Genomic DNA, 13,936 nt, shown 5'->3' with positions numbered 1-13,936 from the left:
GTATTCAGGACATAAAGTTAAAAGAATTGCCACATTTTGTTGCAGTATTACTTTAGTGCCTTGTTGCAAACAGGATTTATGTTTTTGAATATTTGTATTCTGTACAGGCTTCCTTCTTTGCACTGTCACTTAGGTTAGTATTGTGGATTAACTACAATGTTTTTGATCCCATCCTCAGTTTTCTCCTATCACAGCCATTTAAAGCTTAACTGTTTTAAAGTTACCATTGGCCTCATGGTGAAATCCCTGAGCGGTTTCCTTCCTCTCTGGCAACTGAGATGGAAAGGAAGCCTGTATCTTTGAGTGTATTAATACACCATCCAAAGTGTAATTAATAACTTCACCATGCTCAAAGGGATATTCAATGTCTGCTTTTTTTTTACTCTTCTGTCCCTTCTTTGCGAGGCATTGGAAAACCTCCCTGGTCTCTGTGTTCAAAATTCACTGCTCGACGTACAGATAATTGTATGTGCGGGGTACAGAGATGAGGTAGTCATTAAAAAATCATGTTAAACACTACTATTGCACACAAAGTGAATCCATACAACTTTTTATGTTAATTTTTCAGCAAACCTTTACTCCTGAACTTATTTAGGCTTGCCATAACAAAACGGTTTAATACTCATTGACTCGACATTTCATCAAATTTTTTAATTACACAATTCCACCTATTGTGTGTAGGCAAGTGACACAATCTCAATTTAATCCATTCAAATTTCAGGCTGTAACACAACAAAATATGGAAAAAGTCAAGGGGTGTAAATACTTTGAAGGCACTGTATCTGTTGTGTGATTGGTTGAGGCTTCTTGGCTAACATTGTCGCCGAGGAGGGCTTGCTAGTTAGCTTCAGTATTTGCGTAATCTCAGACGTTTTCTTATAAAAACAGCTCAACTACTAGCTAGTYAAATGCTAATTGTGAASCTGGCTAGCTAACATTAGCTAATAGCTAGACCACAGACAAAAGGGTAAACCTTAGTTTGGAGTTAGCTGGGTTTCTTTCATTTTTGTAACTGTTCAGCCAACAACCTATGGGAACCCCTTCCCATGATGTGATTGAGATGCTTAATTAAGTACCACAGTATGAGTCATATCCATAAAACCCAGAAATGGTTAGTTTTCCACCAGTAATTTTTTTCCGTAGGGGATTTTAGAACTACTTTGTATACGGTCTGTGTTTCGTGTAGGCTTATCCTGGCGTGYCTTTTGATAATCACACATATCTCTCTCAGACAAGGTAACTTTTATCAATATATTCGCCTGTAATTACCCCCCAAAAATGAAACGCTAATGTGGCTATCATACAGAACTCCTGCCGCAAGCTTTGACGTAATCACTCAAGGCGCAGGGTGGGAAAATCCTCCACAATTCTCAATGCAAACTCTCATCGACAAGTAGCAAGTGACCTAGGAAGTAGATATTTTAACGTTTTTAGTTTCTTGTGTAAATTATTTAGATTGTGTATTTCTAGTATGTATTCTTGTTAATTTTTCCAATTACCTAGCTAGCTACCMTAGCATTTTTTMATTACTATAAAAAAAAATATTACCCTGGCCTTGTAGCTAACTATCTAACCTTAGGTCTCTCCGTCYATCAGAAGCAGGGATGGTTRTGTGCMYTTTACCGGATTGTAACCACCACTCCGATAAGCACACGTGCATTTTATCATTTTCCGACCTCTGTAAGTGAGAGGCATCGCTGGAGCTGTGTGATAAGGTAAGCCCTGTTTYCTAGCTGCTAACAAGCTATTTTAATTAGGTGAAAGATCTGTGGTTAGTTAGATCCTTTTGAAAATTAGCTATTTAACCACTGACTATAGTTAGGCACTTTGGTTTGGAAGTTTGCTACATTAGCTAAAGTTGCACCGTATCTCACCGTGGTGTAGTCAGACTTTCCCGACATGCTAGCAAATGTGGTTAACGCTAACAATTAGCGGTAACTAGCTAATGTTAAATACCCTGCCCTGGTGGACTAGTTAGCATGTCACCAACCGTGGGGTCTGGGGAGAAGTCTGACTACACAAACYATGAACTACCATAACTAGCTAGCTAAAAACATTGGATGCCACAGATTTAGGACCTGAATGTTACCTGGGCTAGTAGGTATCYGGGTCTGCTGACCAGTGCCAAAAATAATTATGTTCCATCCCTGCATGTCAGTCCCTTTCAGATGATCCCWCTATCACTGTTGGTCCTCATCAGTGACCTCACGGCTGATGGTGTTAACTTTCCGCTTGAGATTTAGTACAGTCGTATAGGTCACKGCAATATCAAACCTCAATACTTCACCTCTTTGGGCAAATAGTACCCTAGACTGTRCTGATCATCTAGTTGAGKATTCCAGATAATTCTTCCATCCCAGCAGAAATATCCCAATCACATAGTAGGATTTTAGATGTGCAGATAGACCAAAGACCGATCTATTTTACCATTACTATAGTCAAGTCTGTGGGTTATGGTATTTTAATATAGATGTTACCATTTTAGTGATCAACTTAGCTAGCTAGTAAAACATTTTTTTTTTGTCTTTCAGATGATGCATGAGGATTGGGTGTAGAGGGACTACTTGTCACATTGTGCAGTTGTAGAGACTACAGGATATCAAGCCTGTGGACGGACAGGTCAGTAACTCATCAAATGTAATACAACAATGAATTTGTAGTTATATCTGCGCAGTATGTTTGTCATGCTTGTGTATGTGTAACGGCTCTCATATGGCTCATCGACAAAGGACACAGTGCTGTTCTCTTTCACGGTTTATTCCGCAGACATACACACTACACAATGTGTAAACTTCAGAGCAACTGCAAATCCGTCATGACATCTCCATCAAAGTTGAACAACTCTTTACCTGGATCCTGCYTGATCATGTGCACGTATATGCACAGAGATGCAGTTGCACAAATAGTACAGGAGGTGGCTCCACAACAATACATATACATAACCTGGCTGCTTAATTATGCCAAAACTCATACAACTAAGGATGTCTATTTCAACCCTGTTACACCCACCCCCACTGAATTTAGGCAGAATGTAAGCAGCAACCACAACTTGAGCACACATCTACATCAAATTACACAACATATACGGTCCATTTACAAGAACAACATTTGAAGTATCCCAAAAGMATGATGTGGAAGGAGAGTTGGCAAAACTCTCAAACCAACTACTGACTGTAGGATGCCTTTCTACACCCCACACTACCTATCTAAAGTACAATGCTCATGTAAAATAATAGAAAAATAAATATTCACTGAATCACAACTCTAGTTTTGCTTAATCTCTGAAGGCTTGGATCACTAACTTGCAAACTGCTTGAATATTAAGATTAGTCTCACTTAGAATATCTTGTGTAGACATCGTGTAGATCAATCTGTTGACAGGTTTGATGATTCGAACAACACGGTTCCTAATTTGCCAAACTGCGCTAGGATTGTTGTTGTGAGTGTAAGTCACTAGAGTGTCAGTAAATTGTGAGTCACWAGGCTGTTCAGACTGTCCAATGCCGGTAGAAGAGCGTGTCTGCTCACTGGACCTCTTCTGAATCTGAGTCTTGAGATACCAGTGGTTCTGAGGTCACACCTGAAGATTCCTCATGCTCATCTCTACTACCTGGTAACTGTGTGATCCAATCTCGAGTTCTTCCTTCAGAGTCCACKAGCTCCTCATCAGGTAAAGATTCACTRTTGATACTGAATCCATCATCACATTGTGAGCACCGGAACTTGGAGTCAGGCCAACAGACATGGATGAAGAGAGGCCAGAAACTGCACTTTCATCGTCTACTGGGAAGAAGTTGACCAACATGGTCAGGTTCTGAATAAACGACTTTTTCCTTTCCAGTGTCTGTATTACATATTCTGTATGTGTGAGTGCCTGGATTCTTGTCCGCCACAGTGTATTTTGTCGATTCCCATCGATCTGCCACTTTCCTCTTGCCTTCGTCTTTCTTGTTTGCCAACAGTACCTGATRGTCGACTTCTATGGTGGGACCCTTGACCTTTCTGTTATAAATCTCAGTTTGTCGGTTCTGTTCTTCTTCAGCATGTTCCTGCGCTATCACCATAGCATCCTTCATCATTGGAGAGCGACACCACATACATGTCGTAACTGGTAACAGCTGGATCGTTCAGAGTGTTTCTGAAAAGCACGTCTACTGGCAGACGAGGGATCCTTCCATACATCAGGTAGAAGGGGGCGTACTCTGTCGTCTCATCYGTGGTGCAATTGTACATGAACGTCAATGTCTGCAGGTGTCTCGGCCAGTGTTGCTTAGTGTTAGGTGCTACTGCTCTGATCATGTTGCCAAGTGTCTGATTGAAACGTTCCACACTGCCATTACCCATCGGGTYATACGGTGTCGTGTGCGACTTCCTCACACCAGAAACTTTGAGTAACTCACTGATCAAGTGCCTCTCAACTTGCCCCTTGGTCACTATGAATTCTCTCAGGAAATCGATACACACAGAAGTATCGGTCCCACAGGATTCTTGCCACCTGCTTAGCTGATTGGTCTCTGCAGGGAAACGCTTGAGCCATTCTTGTAAAGTGATCTGTTATCACTAGTACGTCAATGGACTGGTCAATGGACTCTTCAGCAGACCAGAAATCGATACAAACCAGTTGTAGRGGCCTAGTCGAGATGATACTTTCCAGTGGAGCAATGCCCCCAGGCTCAACTGTCTTGCRGATGATGCAACGGTGGAAACCACGMACATAATCCCTAACATCTCTGTCAAGGTGCAGCCAGGATAATTTCTGTCTAGCTAAGCTAAYGCTTCTGAACTGACCCRTATGACCCGCGTGATCATGAACGCCCTTCYGGACTTCTGCTTTGAGAGACTCAAGAACTACGTACTGGAACTGCTTGTCTTTGATATCTCGTGAGACTCTGTACAGTATGTTAGCTTCTCCKAACTCTTCAAGTGTCTGATGACTAACTTTCTCTTGCTCTTCTAGAAGGCCTGCGTTGTCTCTCCACATAGAATAGCACACGAGACAGGGTCCTGTCGTTGAGTTGCTCATCACGAAGCTCCTCAGAGTAGGCAGGTAAGGTGTCTTGACCAGGATGTATCAGTTGAGGTAAATGATGCACGTGTTCTAGCTCCTGTTTCCCGTTTGTCATGTGACACCTCATCCGCTGCCAAGGACTGAGAACACATGTTGACAGGTGTGGAAGTTCTCTGTGAACTTACACAGTTGGGGCTGCCTTCGAGATCACTGGACCACCTGAAGGCATCTTGGACTGAAGCATTTGACACTGCTTGAACGTCGTTAATGAGGTTTTCGTAGGGTTCACGTAGCATTCTGTGGCCAACACCTTTGACAAAGGGCACTCGACTCAGAGCATCAGCAACCATATTCTGAGGACCCGGCACGGGAGACGTCAGGGTGTGCCAACACCACCGTGTCTACTAGAGATGTCTTCAKCTTTTRGAAGGCCTGCTCATGTTCGGGTGTCCAGTCAGCGACGTTCAATTTTCGACGCTGTGAGGGCTTTATTTTCTGACGACCCTTGGGTTTTCTCTTTGATCCAGTCAACAACMAGAAGAGGTCTGGCTATTGCGGAGAAACCTGGCACAAAGTGTTGGTAGTAGTTTACCATGCCAAGGAACGACRTTATCTGTTTCTGTGAGTCACACCATCAAATTCCATCAGATCAGCACTGCTCATGTTAGAGATGCTGTCGACTTTACTAGGGTCTATAGACACACCATTTTCATCAATTATGTGACCAAGGAACTTGACAGACTTCCTGAGGAAGAAGSTCTTCTTTGGGGCCAACTTCATGTTTTGACTACGAAGCCTGCTAAAGACCATCTCCAAGCATTCCAAGGCTGTCTTCTCGTCTGGGCCAAAGACCAATAGATCATCCAAGTAACACAGCAAACTCATGAAGTTCTGATCTCCGAAGATACTGGCCATCATGTGCATGAAGCTTCCAGGGCTGTTACAGAGACCCTGAGATAGACGGTTGTATTCAAAGAGCCAATAGGTGTTGTGAAAGCGGAATACTTCCTGTCATCTTCATGCATTGATATGTCTGGCCAGACGTGTTGATCAGCTTCAGTGGGACCCATCTGTCTCCCCACAGAGGCGTAACAATCCTTGCCACCATGATCCCCCGTGGTGCTGAGCGAGATGTAGTAGATTCTGTCATCACCGTACTGCCAGGATACACAACGGTGGTATTTGGTAGCATACCCCAAACCAGATACTCGCGACCAGGGTCAAGGCAAATGGCTAAGTTACATCTCACTGTTCCTGTCTTGTCAGGGATGTCYTCGCCTCTCCAGCATTTCATTCCAGCTAACATGGCGAGAAACTGCTCAGATTCCGTGTCATCTGTGCTGCAAGGGGCCGAGACTGCTWTCCAATAATAGTCACATTGTTTTGATTCACGAGGATGTGCTTGATCGCYTTGGTTCCCAGTATTAATTCATCAGGTTGACCTTCTACTACCAAGGTTAGAACAATAGACTTCCATGTTTATGTTGAATGTAGACTTAGGCCTCARACGGCGTCCTCCACAGCCAACAAGCACAACATCTGAGTTAAACTGGCTTTTCACATCAACTACACCAGCATCTATCAACTTCAGCTCTGCCATCTCACTCATTGTGCACACCATTGACCCACTGTCAAGCATAGCACCTAGAGTCACTTTGTTACCAACAATCACAGGTGTGTAAAATAGGCTGTCGCGTTTTCCTATCACATGTGTGTTCTGGTACACAACATCTCCAGTCATGTCACTAGAGTCTGGCTGCCATCTATAGAGCTTTAGCGTTGGGAGTATCTTCATCTTTACTTGTACTGCCTCCCTCGGAACAGGAGCAAAAGAGTGTGAGGCATGACATTTTTCATCYTTAGCTTGGTTATGTGACACTGGGACATTGTCGTGCAGAGCAGTGGCAAAACTCTTCAGCTGTGTAACGCTGCTTTGTTTCATTAAGGCTCTCTGCTSCCTCTGGTACTCATCGATCCTCAACTGAACATCTCTGGAATTCTACTCAGGAAGTGCTTTGCAGTTGAATCTACAGGYGAGCTCAGGATCAGGGCAATGTTTCACAAACATGCAGGCTACTTGTTGACTTATGTTTTCCATRCTCCCACCCTGTCTGRGTAAACCCTCATCAGCTAAATCTGCTGCTTTGTTGAGCCTGGTCCAGTTGTCTACTGAGTCCTCCCTCAGTTTGGGCTTGGTAGAGTAGAAATCTTCAAGCGGGAGACATGATGACGTGTCACTAAAATACTGCAGGAGGATATGATAGATTAGATCTGGGTTCTGTTTCACATCCAACGACTCGTCACACCGCAAGTCTATCTTCACTACATCCCTAGCTTTTCCCATCAACCTGCTCATGATCTCTTCCGCTTGATCAGGCACCTCACCACTTTGCCTTTTCAAATAGTCTGTTGTCATATCAACCCACTCTTGAACTGTGTACTTGTCAGAGCTGTCACCTCTGAACACTCTGGTTTCTCCCTCAGACTTGACGTGGACTGTCATGTGAAACTTTGTCTTACTGAATCAGATGCTGACGTTTCTCTTTGTGGTGTACTGTGGAGCTCACCACTCGTATCTATGGCTCCTGCTGACATCAATCTGGCTACTTTGGTGTCACCTAACTGGCTTACCATGTCAGTAAGGTGTGGCATGGCATCTGTATCGCTACTGGGTGTGGACGTGTGAACCTCCCCTCAAAAACGAACCCATAGGTGAACAACCTGGGCTCTGACCTTGCCCCGCGCTCCTATCAGCTAATGACTGATATGTCCCCACTCCCCGACCATGAAACCCACTGGACATCGCATTGATACCTGTATGCTCGCCTCACCAAACACCCCTCCCCTTGGCAATAGGAGTAGTAGAATCGTAAACTATTTCACTATCAGTTGTAAATTTGTGAGCCATGACACCACCTTTAGATTAAACAAATTAAATGTAGAATATAAATGTAAAGAAAGATCGACAGAGGAAATAAAACCAGGAAAAACCCTCAACACTGAAATGACAAAACAGTAGTCCTATGACCATGAAACCAAACATCTGACCCGAAGAGCACACTTGATCTTCACTTCCCCCGGGGATCTGCTTCAGGCTGATCTTGAGGATCCGACTTGTCACGGCACCAGTGTAACGGCTCTCATATGGCTCATCGACAAAGGACACAGTGCTGTTCGCTTTCACGGTTTATTCCGCAGACATACATACAACACAATGTGTAAACTTCAGAGCAACTTCAAATCCGTCATGACATCTCCATCAAAGTTGAACAACTCTTGGCTGTATCCTGCGTGATCATGCGCTCATATGCACAGAGATGCAGTTACACAAATAATACAGCAGGTGGCTCCACAACTATATATACATACACTGTACATAACCTGTCTGCTTAATTATGACGAAACTCATACAACTAAGGATGTCTAATTCAACCCTGTTACATATGGTTCTCATGAGTTGAGGGACCACTTGTCACATTGTCCAAGGTGTGTTTGTGTTATGATAAACAATGCGTTTTCTGTCCAGATAAAGATGSTGATACAGCATTGAAAGAGACCTACCACTGACCAAATGTCTCTTTGTTTTCCAGTCTAAACAGGAGTACATTCCTCAGACTATTTAGTACATCCCTCAGACCATCAGACATCCTGTGCTAGTGTGATCCGAGCATAAGTGTCAAAGTTGTGGAGACTACAGCACATCGAGCTTATGGACGGACAGGTCAGTAACTCATCAAATATGATACAATATTGTGTAAAACATTGAATTTGTAGACTAATCCATTTTGACTGTCAACTTTTCCCCATGTTTTAGATTATGAGGCATGACATGCTGAACATCAGACTCACCCCACGAGAAGCAGTGCATGATCAACACCACTCTCAGTAAGGAGATCTGTTGGAAATTATGTACTCTCTCTCTTAATCTCTCACTCTGGCGGTAAGACATCATTTAAACATCACATATATAAATTCCCACTGTGCCCATGYTAAAATGCAATGTGAATTGTGTTGTAATACTGAATGAAACTGAAGAGATGCACTTAGACCAGCCTTTGTGATTGAACTTACATTAACGGCATTACTTTAGTTGGCTGCTTTGAGCAAAACTTGAGTCAGTGGAGGCTCCTCAGAGGAGGAAGGGGAGGACCATCCTCCTCACTGACTCTTTTGAAAAATGAAAATAGTGAAACATTTAAAAAGTTGTCCTTTTTAGATCAACTATGCTAAATACACTGCTCAAAAAAATAAAGGGAACACTTAAACAACACAATGTAACTCCAAGTCAATCACACTTCTGTGAAATCAAACTGTCCACTTAGGAAGCAAACACTGATTGACAATACATTTCACATGCTGTTGTGAAATGGAATGACAAAAGGTGGAAATTATAGGCAATTAGCAAGACACCCCCAAAAAAGGACGTGCTTCTGCAGAGTGGTGACCACAGGACCACTTCTCAGTTTCCTGCTTCCGGCTTGATGTTTTGGTCACTTTTGAATGCTGGCGTGCTCTCACTCTAGTAGGTAGCATAGAACGGAGTCTACAACCCACAAGTGGCTCAGGTGAGTGCAGTTCATCCAGGATTAGGCACATCAATGCGAGCTGTTGGTAAAAAGGTTTGCTGTGTCCTGTCACGTAGGTGTCCAGAGCATGGAGGCGCTCCAGGAGACAAGCCAGTACATCAGGAGACGTGGAGGCAGGCCGTAGGAGGCAACACCCAGCAGCAAGGACCGCTACCTCCGCCTTTGTGCAAGGAGGTGCACTGCCAAGCGCCCTGCAAATGACCTCCAGCAAGCACAAATGTGCCATGTGTCAGCATATGGTCTCACAGGGGGTCTGAGGATTCCATCTCGGTACCTAATGGCAGTCAGGCACCTCTGGCGAGCACGATGGATGGCTGTGCGGCCCCACAAAGAAATGCACCCACACCATACTGACCCATCGCCAAACCGGTCATGCGGAGGATGTTGCAGGCCCAGCAGAGAACGTTTCTCACGGTAGTCTCCAGACTCGTCACGTCTGTTCACATGTGCTCATGTGCTCAGTGTGAACCTGCTATCATTCTTGTGAAGAGCACATGGGCGCCAGTGGCGGAATTTGCCAATCTTGGTGTTCTCTGGAAATGGCCAAACGTCCTGCACGGTGTTTGGGCTGTAAGCAACAACCCCCACCTGTGGACGTCGGCCCTCATACCACCTTCATGGAGTCTGTTTCTGAACCGTTTGAGCAGACAGATGCACATTTGTGGCCTGCTGGAGCGTCATTTTGCAGGGCGCTGGAGTGCAACCTCCTTGCCAAAAGGCGGAGGTAGGGTCCTTGCTGCTGGGTTGTTCGCCCTCCTACGGCCTCCTCCACGTTCTTCCTGATGTACTGGTCCTGTCTCCTGTAGCTCTCCATGCTCTGCGACACTGACGCTGACAGACACAGCAAACCTGTTTTACCACAGGCTCGCATTGATGTGCCATCCTGGATGAACTGCACTACCTGCAGCCACTTGTGTGGGTGTAGACTCCGTCTTCATTGCTACCAACTAGAGTGAGAGCACCGCCAGCATTTCAAAAAGTGACCAAAACATTTCAGCCAGGAAGATAGAACTGAGAAGTGGTCTGTGGTCACCACTTGCAAGAATCACTCCTTTTGGGGGTGTCTTGCTAATTGCCTATAATTTCACCTTTTGTCTATTCCATTTGGCACAAACAGCATGTGAAATGTATTGTCAATCAGTGTTGCTTCCTAAGTGGACAGTTTGATTTCACAGAAGTGTGATTGACTTGGAGTTACATTGTGTTGTTTAAGTGTTCCCTTTATTTTTTTGAGCAGTGTATATTCACGTCACCAAATAATTGATGAAAACAGACTATTTTGCAATGAAGGTCTATGGTAGCCTCAACAGCACTCTGTAGGGTAGCACCAGGGTATAGCCGGAGGACAGCTAGTTTCCGTCCTCCTCTGGGTACATTGACTTCAATCCAAAACGTAGGAATCTTGAGGTTTCCCCCCCCCTTCCATAGACTTACACAGTAATTATGACAACTTCCGCAGGACATCCTCACACCTAACAGAATGAACTGACATGTTGCCCACCAAATCAAAGGATCAGAGAATGAATCTAGTATTGAAAGCATAAGCTACAGCTAGTTAGTACTGCAGTACATAACGTGGTGAGTAGTTGACTCAGAGGGAGAAAGACAATAGTTGAACAGTTTTGAACAAATACATTTCTTCAAAAATTAAGGAGAAGCAAAAGAGAGCTAGCTAGATTTCATTTTTTTCTTTCACTTTCACTTACATAGCTAGCCAATGCAGCTAGCTAGCCTACTCAAACAACCGTCTCAAACGGAGAGGGATGCTATGTTACCTAGCTGGCTATGGCTATCCAAACTGGAACTCTTCTAAGTCAATGTAAGCTTTTAGTTTTATTAATATATTGCCACCTGGGCCCCCCYGTGTAATTGCTAAACTGCATGATTGTAGTGTGTTTACTAAAGCGTTAGTTCTAATAGCCATGTTGTCTTGACGTTAGCTAATATGGTGACGACGATGTTGGCTGTGTGTAGTGGTTATGAAATGAAGGTTTGGCTTGAAAAGTTTTTTTATCGCCTGGTCACAGACAGCTGATGTGTTGTGCCCTGAATGTACCCAGACCCTGTGACCCAAAGCCCTTACTCCTGCACATCCATCCCTGTCGCCATTTTGAATGCCTTGGTGCCCTCCTCTTCGTTATGTGTCCCACTTTACAGACAACACCCCATCCAACGACTGATCTGAAGACCCTTTTTAGCAGCGACGGAGTAACACGCTTGGCCCTAACCACTACTCCATAATTGCTGGCCGTCAACCTCCCTCTCCTCATGGTGTGCCTGTTGGGGTTGGTGCGCTGTCCAACTGTTGCCTGCCGTATAACTTCCTGAAATGTGCTATATAAATAAAGGTTGATTTGATTGATGACATTACAGCTGTAGAATATTTAATAAACTGTCATTTTCACAAGGACAAGTGCACTTTTTCACAAATTATTAATTGATAACTTGGGATTTTATCACTTGACATATCGATCATATAGTGAGAAGGATCCTACAAATCAAGAATGTGAACCACTCAGAATAAATAAATACTGTGCCTTTGAAGATTTGTCTCTGGTCATGAAACTACAATACACAGGCTGGATGTCTAWGTCAATTCTGAATGTCAACAGATTTTTTTGATTTTAGGACTAAGTTATACCTCATCTAAGTCTGGTACCCGGGGTAGTCTGGTTAATGATTATATAATTGATTAAGTGACTCTTGACAGCTGTATAGAACGCATTGTATTGCTAAGATGCTCAAAAGTAAAACAAAAATATTTTTTTATCTACTGCTCTGCTAACTAGCTAGATAAAGTGTAGCCAGTGGCTAGATAAGACAGAGAAAGGGGACGTAAGCAGTTCAACACTTTATTAAATTCATTTCAATAGAGCACATGGATTCATCATGGATTGTTCACAGAAGGTCTTTGATCACGCTGGTGAATGGTAGCTGACAGTGTTGGCTAGAGATGACGTGCAGGAGCTTCCTGTTGGAATTTGTAGTCTTGCTAAGGTCTTCTCTGTTGCTAATTAGCATTTCCATTTTTTTGAGAGTAAATTGAGGTGAATATATTGATAAAACTCACCTAGTCTGAGAGAATTACACAGCTACACTATATATACAAAAGTATGTGGACACCCCTTCAAATTAGCAGCACTAGCCCCTCGCCAAACAGTTAGAGTCCTGAACTACTTCGACCAGTGGTCACCAACCGGTAAATAGCAATCCTCATAGCATTCCTAGTTGATCACCAAACATTTCTGTAGAAAAGCCAATGATAAAGACTTGCTTGCACTTTAAAAAAACAATGTATTTCATGTTGCTCAGTTGGTGGTAGGTGCACTTGATTCAGAAGCCCTGTGCACCGGGTAAGCAAAATGTTCCCATTTTGAACCATTTTAATTTGTCTGAAAAACTCTGCTCACCCGGCAGACATGGAGACCTGTGGCTAAATCGAGTGTGCCTACTGCGCCAATCGGATAGCTTAAATCACCATGCCTACCGTTTCCCCAAAGTTTGATACTAGCCTATGTGAGATTTCATAACTTTTAAAATCTTGAGTGTGAAAACCTTGTGAAGACTTACAGAAAACGTTTGACCTCTGTCAWTGCCAACAAAGGGTATATAACAAAGTATTGAGATAAACTTTTGTTATTGACCAAATACTTATTTTACACCATAATTTGCAAATAAATTCATWAAAAATCCTACAATGTGATTTTCTGGAATTTTTTTTCTCATTTTGTCTGTCATAGTTGAAGTGTACCTATGATGAAAATTACAGGCCTCTCTCATCTTTTTAAGTGGGAAACTTGCACAATTGGTGGCTGACTAAATACTTTTTTGCCCCACTGTACGTTTCACAACATTTAGATGTAAACCCCATAATTGAGAAGTGTACACAACAATGTGTGTTTCCTGCCCTTCATGAGATCAGCAAATGAAACAAACTCGTCATAAGGGACAGTAAAGTGTCCACGGACCATTTCAACTGCTTGGAACACAGAAATACTGTTCAATTATTCAACCTTTTAATGTCCAAGTGTCTCTCTGTGTTCCACAGTTACATTCCAATCTCGAACACTACAGAGCATAGAGGCAGCGCATTTTACGACCGCCATAAAGCGCCCCCCTCTTCCTCTGCAGGAGAGAGAGGGCACTGTAGAGCGGACCCAGTGCAACCTGATCCTTCAGATCTTCACAGGAGAGTTATGACATTACTATTGGCCTCATGGTGATATCATGGTTTCCATAGCCGTGGGAAGTAGGGGGGGGGGGTGCTGAGGGTGATGCTGCACCCCCCGAAAAATCAAAAAATAAATACATTTAAATATATTTTTTTTTACAGAAGTACTGG

The 13,936-nt window shown here is 43.4% G+C and overlaps 1 long non-coding RNA gene across 1 annotated transcript; it reads left to right on the top strand.

Annotated features, from left to right (window-relative positions):
- The first annotated feature begins 430 nt into the window (after nucleotides 1-430).
- On the top strand, nucleotides 431-13,256 carry LOC111977101 (uncharacterized). Its single transcript, XR_002878986.2, has 5 exons — nucleotides 431-1,715; nucleotides 2,532-2,619; nucleotides 8,599-8,729; nucleotides 8,823-8,948; nucleotides 11,752-13,256. It is a non-coding gene; the product is annotated as an uncharacterized lncRNA (long non-coding RNA).
- Nucleotides 13,257-13,936: the final 680 nt, after the last annotated feature.

The sequence above is a fragment of the Salvelinus sp. IW2-2015 genome, linkage group LG17, assembly GCF_002910315.2.
Source record: "Salvelinus sp. IW2-2015 linkage group LG17, ASM291031v2, whole genome shotgun sequence".
In the NCBI taxonomy this organism is placed as follows: domain Eukaryota; kingdom Metazoa; phylum Chordata; class Actinopteri; order Salmoniformes; family Salmonidae; genus Salvelinus; species Salvelinus sp. IW2-2015.
This window is presented reverse-complemented; position numbering and strand designations above follow the sequence as displayed.